Source organism: Octodon degus, unplaced genomic scaffold (assembly GCF_000260255.1).
Source record: "Octodon degus isolate 3935 unplaced genomic scaffold, OctDeg1.0 scaffold00016, whole genome shotgun sequence".
Lineage (NCBI taxonomy): Eukaryota > Metazoa > Chordata > Mammalia > Rodentia > Octodontidae > Octodon > Octodon degus.
Window position 1 is genome coordinate 22,396,884 of NW_004524592.1, and position 7,034 is coordinate 22,403,917.

The following is a 7,034-nucleotide window of genomic DNA, read 5'->3' on the forward strand; positions in this document are numbered from 1 at the left end:
AGGATGTTCAAGCATGGGAGGAAAGGGAGAGACAAGAACAGTGTTCCAGAAGGAGGGAAGGCAGGAATCAAGGTATGGAAATGGGATGGAGTTGCAATCTGGAGACCTCCAGCTGTAGCTGAAGCCTGAGCCATAGTAGGTGGGGTCATCTGGTGGGAAAATCAGCACAGTCTTCTTGAAAATATCTAGAGGAAAAAGAGCTTGTCATTCACTGTTTTCTCTTTGTCAGGCAAACATTTTCTTTTTCTTTTGAGAAAAAGTCTCACTAGCTAGTGCAAGCTAACCTCAAACTTGATATCCTCCTGCCTCCATGTGTGCTGCCACACCCAGCATTTCTTAAATTGTTAAATACATACAATAATTGTGCACATTTATGGGATACTGTGTGACATTTCAATACTGCATAAATGTGTAGCCACCCCTTCAATAATCTTCATTTTTGGTCATTGTAATTGTAAGAGTAACTAACATGTTCATTGTTAAGGAAAAACCAACTTGTTATAAAAGTAGAGATAAAAAGTATATGATCCAGCCCTGTTCCCTACAAATAAGTTGCATAGTCATCCTTCTTATCTTTGCATTAAAGAGCACTATAAACAAAAAAGTGTCAGATTTTGTATATTAGAAAATCCCTTTGAGCATAGATATAAGGTATGATAAAAAATATGGTGAACAGTTAGAAATATATTCATATATTTTAGTAGAAGAGATGGTGCTATTAATCCTTTTGGCTTTGAACGTACCAATCCCCTGGTTCTTGCTGCTTTCTGCAGCAGGTCTGGAGTACTCTTTCCTGAGTATCTTTAGTTGCATGGTCCTGGTTGCCTTGATGTCCTGAATGGATTCAAAAATGTTTCCCTTGGGGCTGGAGAGATGGCTCAGTGGTCTAAAGCACCTACTTAAAAAAAACAAGCTCAGCAAAGCATCAGGGACCGCGGTTCAATCCCCCAGCACCACATGCCGGCCAGCCCCGCCCCCTGGTGGGCTGAGCTGGCCACACACACACCCCTCTCTCTCTCTCTCTCTCTCTCTCTCTCTCTCTCTCTCTCTCTCTCTCAAATAAATTAAAAAAAAATTAAAAAAAAAATGTTTCCCTTTCACTGTCACTTTGCTTTTAGGAAACACCCAGAAGTCACAAAGTGCTAGACCCAGTGCATAAAGGCACAGTGAGATGTTCCGTGAGTCTGCATTTCTGGTAGATGGCACTGAGTAGCAGCAGTCACCACAGCTTTGTCTATACAAGTCACAACTTATGCAGACACTCAGGAATTTGAGTCCTTGTGCTTGTCAGTCAGGCTCTTAGACCATCGGGCTATCTCCCCGGCCCAATAATTATTTTTAAATTTGAAAATTCATGATCTACTTTGATCACATCTTTGAAAGCAGGGAGCCTCCCCAAGTGTCTGGCCCAGCTCCTCCCAAGGAGCAAAGAGAGTCTGCACTGAGCTCCTTGGGAGACACACAGCACGCATGTCAGGGGTGTGGGTGAGGAGGGGTGCAGTCAAGAACGAGGACCTGATCTGGCTATGGTAAGGAGATTGGAAACACAGAAGAAATACAGGTTCTAGGTTCTCATGGGGTATAATTAGAAGTGTCATTTTGATTTATTTTAACTATGTCTAATTGGAGTTTTGTATGCCTCCCATATTCACATGCTTGGGAAATTTTCTGCTACTACTTCTGCAAGTAATCTTTTTAAGTCATTTGTGCTGACTCCTGCTCTTCAGTGACACCAGTGAGTCTTATATTGTTTTTCTTTGCATCATCTTGCGGCTGTTGAGTTTTTATTTCCTGGTTTCTTGTTATTTTTAAGAGAACTTTCCTTTCCCAATCATTAGCTGCAATGCTGTCTTCAAGGTCTGAAAGTCTATCTTCAATTCTTTTCAAGCAGTTTTGTCAGCTTTCAATGAAATTCTTAATTTCTTTGATACCCGGGGCCAGGGAGATGGCTCAGTACAATAAGCGCTTGACTGGCAAACACAAGGATCTGAGTTCAATCCCCGGTTCTGCCAAAAAAAAAAAAAAAAAAAAGATTCTTGTTACAAAAATGAGTGAATTCTTCGATACCCATCTGAATGTTTCATGCATTCTAATTCTTTCCTGTATTGCTCGTTCAATGTTTTCATCATTTTTCTATTTTCCTCTTTTTTCATCTACATCTTCTTTAGATGTACTGAGCAATTCTTTCATGATTGTTGTCATTTCTTTTTCTACCTGAGAGATTATTTCTGATCTGATTTCTTCTATAACATCATGGAGCTGTTTCTTTACTTCAGTGGCTATCATTTTAGAAATTTCAGGTGTGTGATTTCCAAGATTTCCTATATCCTTGTCCCCTGGACTTGTTCTGGGTAGGCTGGAGGTATGAAATTTCCTTTTGCTCCTTCATTTTGACATTTCTTAAGCTCTCAACGTTCACCTGGGATCAGCAATAATGGTAAAGGGCATGGTGCAGGTCAGTAAGGCTCCCACAATGGTGGGGGGCACAGGGTCAGCTCCCCAAGGCTCTCACTGTGTGGGGTTCAGTATGGCTTCTGCCATGATGAAGGAAGGTAAACCACAGCTTAGAAAACCAGGGCCCAAAAGTTATCTGGAGTTCAGGCTACCTTTTACACTGGTACAGCTCAGAAGTATTTAGAAACATGATGAGTTTGGTGATGAGCCCTGCAGGACAAGTTCTAGGTCTGTAGCTCAGGAGAGAAATCATGGCATCAGGAGACAGACATGGCAAAGTTCCATGCACAGGAAGACAGTACTCAGGGAGATCCAGAGCAAGGCTGTGCTGAGGAAGGGCTGAGTGCAGAGTGGAGAGCACAGTGCCCACCCAGCATGCCCATGGCCTGGATTCAAGCCCCCCCCCCCCCGCCGCACGCATGCAGGAACAGCTGCACTTTCTGAAGAAAAGTAGGAGGAGCAGGAACAGAAAGCAGTGCAAGGTTAGAAGCAGAGGAAGACCCAGGAATTGCAGCAGCCACAGACCACACCAGGAAGCTTGAACCTAAATTCAATGACATATAATGTCTTCAAGGAAGGAGCTACATGAGTACTGGTGTCAGGACCACACATGTGTAGCATTAGAAAGGGGCAGGAAAGCACGTGCCACCACACTGTGCCACAGTCATTACCCCTGGGTGCTAAGATGATGGATGCCTGCTACTCTCCTAGAAAAGAGTGCCAGGATGAGGAAGAGGAAGGCTCAGTGCTTCAGAAGGAAACATTCAGAAACTGATGAAACATGTTTACTTGCTATGCTCATGTATTTAGACTTATAAGAGAAGGCAGCGACTTAAGAGGAATATGGCTACTGCTGCATGTCACCACTTGCCACTTCATCAAAGCACCCTAATGCAGGGCCTGAAATCGCCTGGTTTCCCCCACAAGTCTCCAGAGCAGCTCCAGAACCTACAAAGGGTGAGCCATATACTTTAGCCTTTGGAGTCTGAGTTTTTCCAGATCCCTCTACCCTCCAGATTCTCCTTCTACCAACTCACTTTTAAGCATTTTTAAATAGATCCATTCACATTATTATAGCAAACAGAAATTACTGCCACAATAAATAAATGGTAACTAAAAGTATGTACATAATGGGAGGGAAAAAAAATCCTAGAAATTCTAGCAAGAGGCCCTCAACAACCACAGATTTCTAGCTCAAGGCCTGATCTAGCTTGAGACCTGATCCAGCTGTATGGTCAAAAGGGCAATCAAGAAGCACCAGACCCAGTTCAGGATTTGTGGGTTCTGTCTTCATGTGAATCTTTCCAGAAACAAGCCCTGGACAAGCATTCAGCAGCAGGTGTTTCCTGGACAGGTAAGAGGAACAGGGAAACAGGAATATAGGGGTTGGGAAGGGAGGTGAAGAAGGAAAAAGCTGAAGTTACTATCTTAGTCAGTTTCCTATCACTGGGACAACATACCCAACCCAAGCAACATGAAGGAGAGAGCTTTAGGCTCACAGTACGAGTGTTCGATCCATGGTCTGATGGCTCCAAGGGAGAAATGTGCAGCAGAATGGCCTGATGGGAGACAGTTGTTTGCAGGAAGGAAGGAAGCAAAGAGTGGGGCGGCACCATCAGTGACCAGCCCTTTTAAGTGGGATCCACCTCCAACAGCACGGTCAACTCTAACTCATCTCTGGACAAATCCATGGATGAGTGCAGCACCCCATGATCCAGCTATGTAACTTTTGGAGGACATTTTAGATATGATATGTACACATACAACTTTTGGGGGACTTCAGATATAAACCCTAACAGTTACCAAGGCGGTTGTTGCTCTGGACAACCAGATCACACCCACAGAGAGAACTCAGGCAGCACTAAGGAGCTGAGCTCGGCCACATCACATGGACAGGGAGGGGGCCGGGCTCTGCCCACACAGTCAGCTATGAGCCAGGAGACAGCCACTCCGCCATTCCTGGCTGCCTCAGGAGGGTGATGAGGTATGGCCAGGGTTCCAGCACAAGCTTGGCTCCAGCAACTACGCTGAGAAAAGGAAATGGCTTTCACTTCCTTGGAGTGGAAGGAATCGGTTGCTGGGCCATAAGTCACTGAGAATCACCTTCCCCACCACCATGCTAGGGCCCCTCTCCCAGAAACCTGCAGTATTCTGGAAGGCAGGAAGCCACTCGGCACATCGGAGCCTGGACCAGCACCGTCCTCGGCAGCCTGTGCACACTGGGCCACTGCAAGACGACTGTGAAACAGCCACCACCACCCCTGTCTGTAACTGTCTAAGTTTCTAAAATATTTCCCTCTAGAGAGGTGAGTCACCATGACAAGCATCTGTATTGACAATGTACCAAAGTGAACATAAGATAGTTTATTGTGTTGTTTTTTGAGACTGGGTCTCACTATACAGTTCGAGTTGGCCTTGATCTCACTATGTAGCCTAGGCTGACCTCAAACTCATGGTGATAGTCCTGTCTCAGCCTCCTGAGGGCTGGGCTTGCAGCTATATAATGCCATACCTAGCTTTGGTTAAAGACTTTCAAAAAGGAATTTTTGGGACTGGGAATCAAACTCAGACGCTTGCACTTGCCAGGTAGGCAATGTGCCACTGAACTATATCCCTGGCCCTAAAAAAGGAATTTTTGCCCCTACAAAAACTTGTCAGATTACTTACAGTAATAGCTGTCTTGATTCATTTAGAATATAAGTTATTACTTATAAATATCAAATTATATTCATTTGGGAAATCACAACTTTGACAGTTATAAAGTGTTAAGTACCACCTACTGCTGATTTGCGAGCATTTTTTAAGATATTCATTCAACAAACATTCATTGAACTTAATTAAATCAGGAAACTGAGAAGCTGGGTTTATAGCAATGAAGGAAACAGCAAAAAAATCTCTTACCTGGAGGGAAATAATTACATTTTGGTGGGAGAAAGAGTCCACTAATAAATGAATAAAACATATAGGATGCCAGATGATGATAAGTATTACAAAGCAAGCAGGAAAAGAGGATAGGGAGCAGCACGACTAGGGAGGGACTATAATTTAAAATAATTAGAACCATGCCGAGAAGGGATGTTTGGAGAGCTAGCTATAAAGGAGATGAGGAGATAAGCCCCAGGAAGATCTGGGCAAGGTTACTGCACAGAGAGCAGACTCCCTGCGCACACATCCCGGGAAAGACCTTGTCTGATAGTTGAGGAACTGTAAGGGGATTTATTCAGCTGGGCACCACAGGCAGAGGGAACTGGAAGACTGGCAAGTCCAGGTCGCAGGGTTGCCAACCACCGAGAAGCGGAGACCAGCTGGGGTGTTCTCAGCAGAGCAGAGATATGAACTGATAGGGATTGGAGAGAGCAGTTGGGAGCTGTTGTCCCAGCCAGAGAACTGACCTCCTGAAGATGGCAGGGGAAGTCATTGGCATGGGCTGCATTTGAGGGGAAAGTGCCTGCAGCTGGGCCAGCTGAGGGCCTGGAGATAACAGCAGGGTGAAGGCGCGGTGCAGGCTTTCACCTGAGCTACTGGAGACCCCGACCTGCTGCTTCTGGAGATAGAGAAGACTCCAGAGGAGTAGGAGCAGGAAAGAGCAGAGGTTGGATGTATGGAGCCTCAGATGCCAAAGACAGTCCCAAGTGGATAGGTCCCCAGGCAGCTGGAGGGGCCAGGCTGCACCCCAGGGGCGAAGTGGCAGCAAGAGGTCTCTGGGAGTTGCCGGTGCCCAGTAGGCTGGCAGGTGGGGGTGGGAGGGAATGTCAAGGGAAGGGCCACTGGATGGACACACGCTGGAGCAGAGAGAGGAAGTGTAGTCAGTGAGAGGGTCAACGTGCCAAGGGCCCGACAGACAAGAGGAGAGAAAACTTACCATCATGCTTGCCAGTTTTGGCAGAGCTGTGGTCAGAAACGCATCTGGAGTGTGTTCCAGGAAGCAAGATGAGGGGAATGTAGGCTCATGTCATTTCTGTGTTGCTCAGAGTCTCCAAAACTGTCTAATTACTTCCCTGGAAAAATGAAGTATAATTGAAAATAGTTCCACTCAGTGTAGTTAACTGAATCATCTAAGTTTTTTTTCTTCCCAATAGTAGGTAGGGTCTTTTGCATTTGCTTTTAGTGCTGGGGATGGTCCCAGGGCCTTGCACACGCTCTTCGCTCAGATAAGGCACTGGTGATCCATAAAGCAGGAAAAGAGACAAGAAGGAAAACAGGAGCAAGCAATATTTATGAATTATCTCAAAGCTGAGTGGCGGAGCAGGTTCCCCTCTACCCCAGTATGACTTTGTCAGTGGCCACAGGGAAATTGGCAGGGTAATTACTGAGTCATTACAATGAAAACTGAGTTACGAAAATAAAAAGAGAAATTGCTCTCTCTTTCCTTTTAAATGAAATCTTGTATCACATTCCTGGTCAGATCTGAATACAGTCCTGAGATTTTTAACTACATCAATCAGATCTAATGTTTGCAATACAACTTCTATTTGATTATAGATGCTTCTTTCATCTCACTGAGACGAGAGGAAACTCTGAGGACAAGGGTTGCTCCCGCGTTCCCTGAGTAGCAGGAGGGAGGGATGACTGTTCACAAG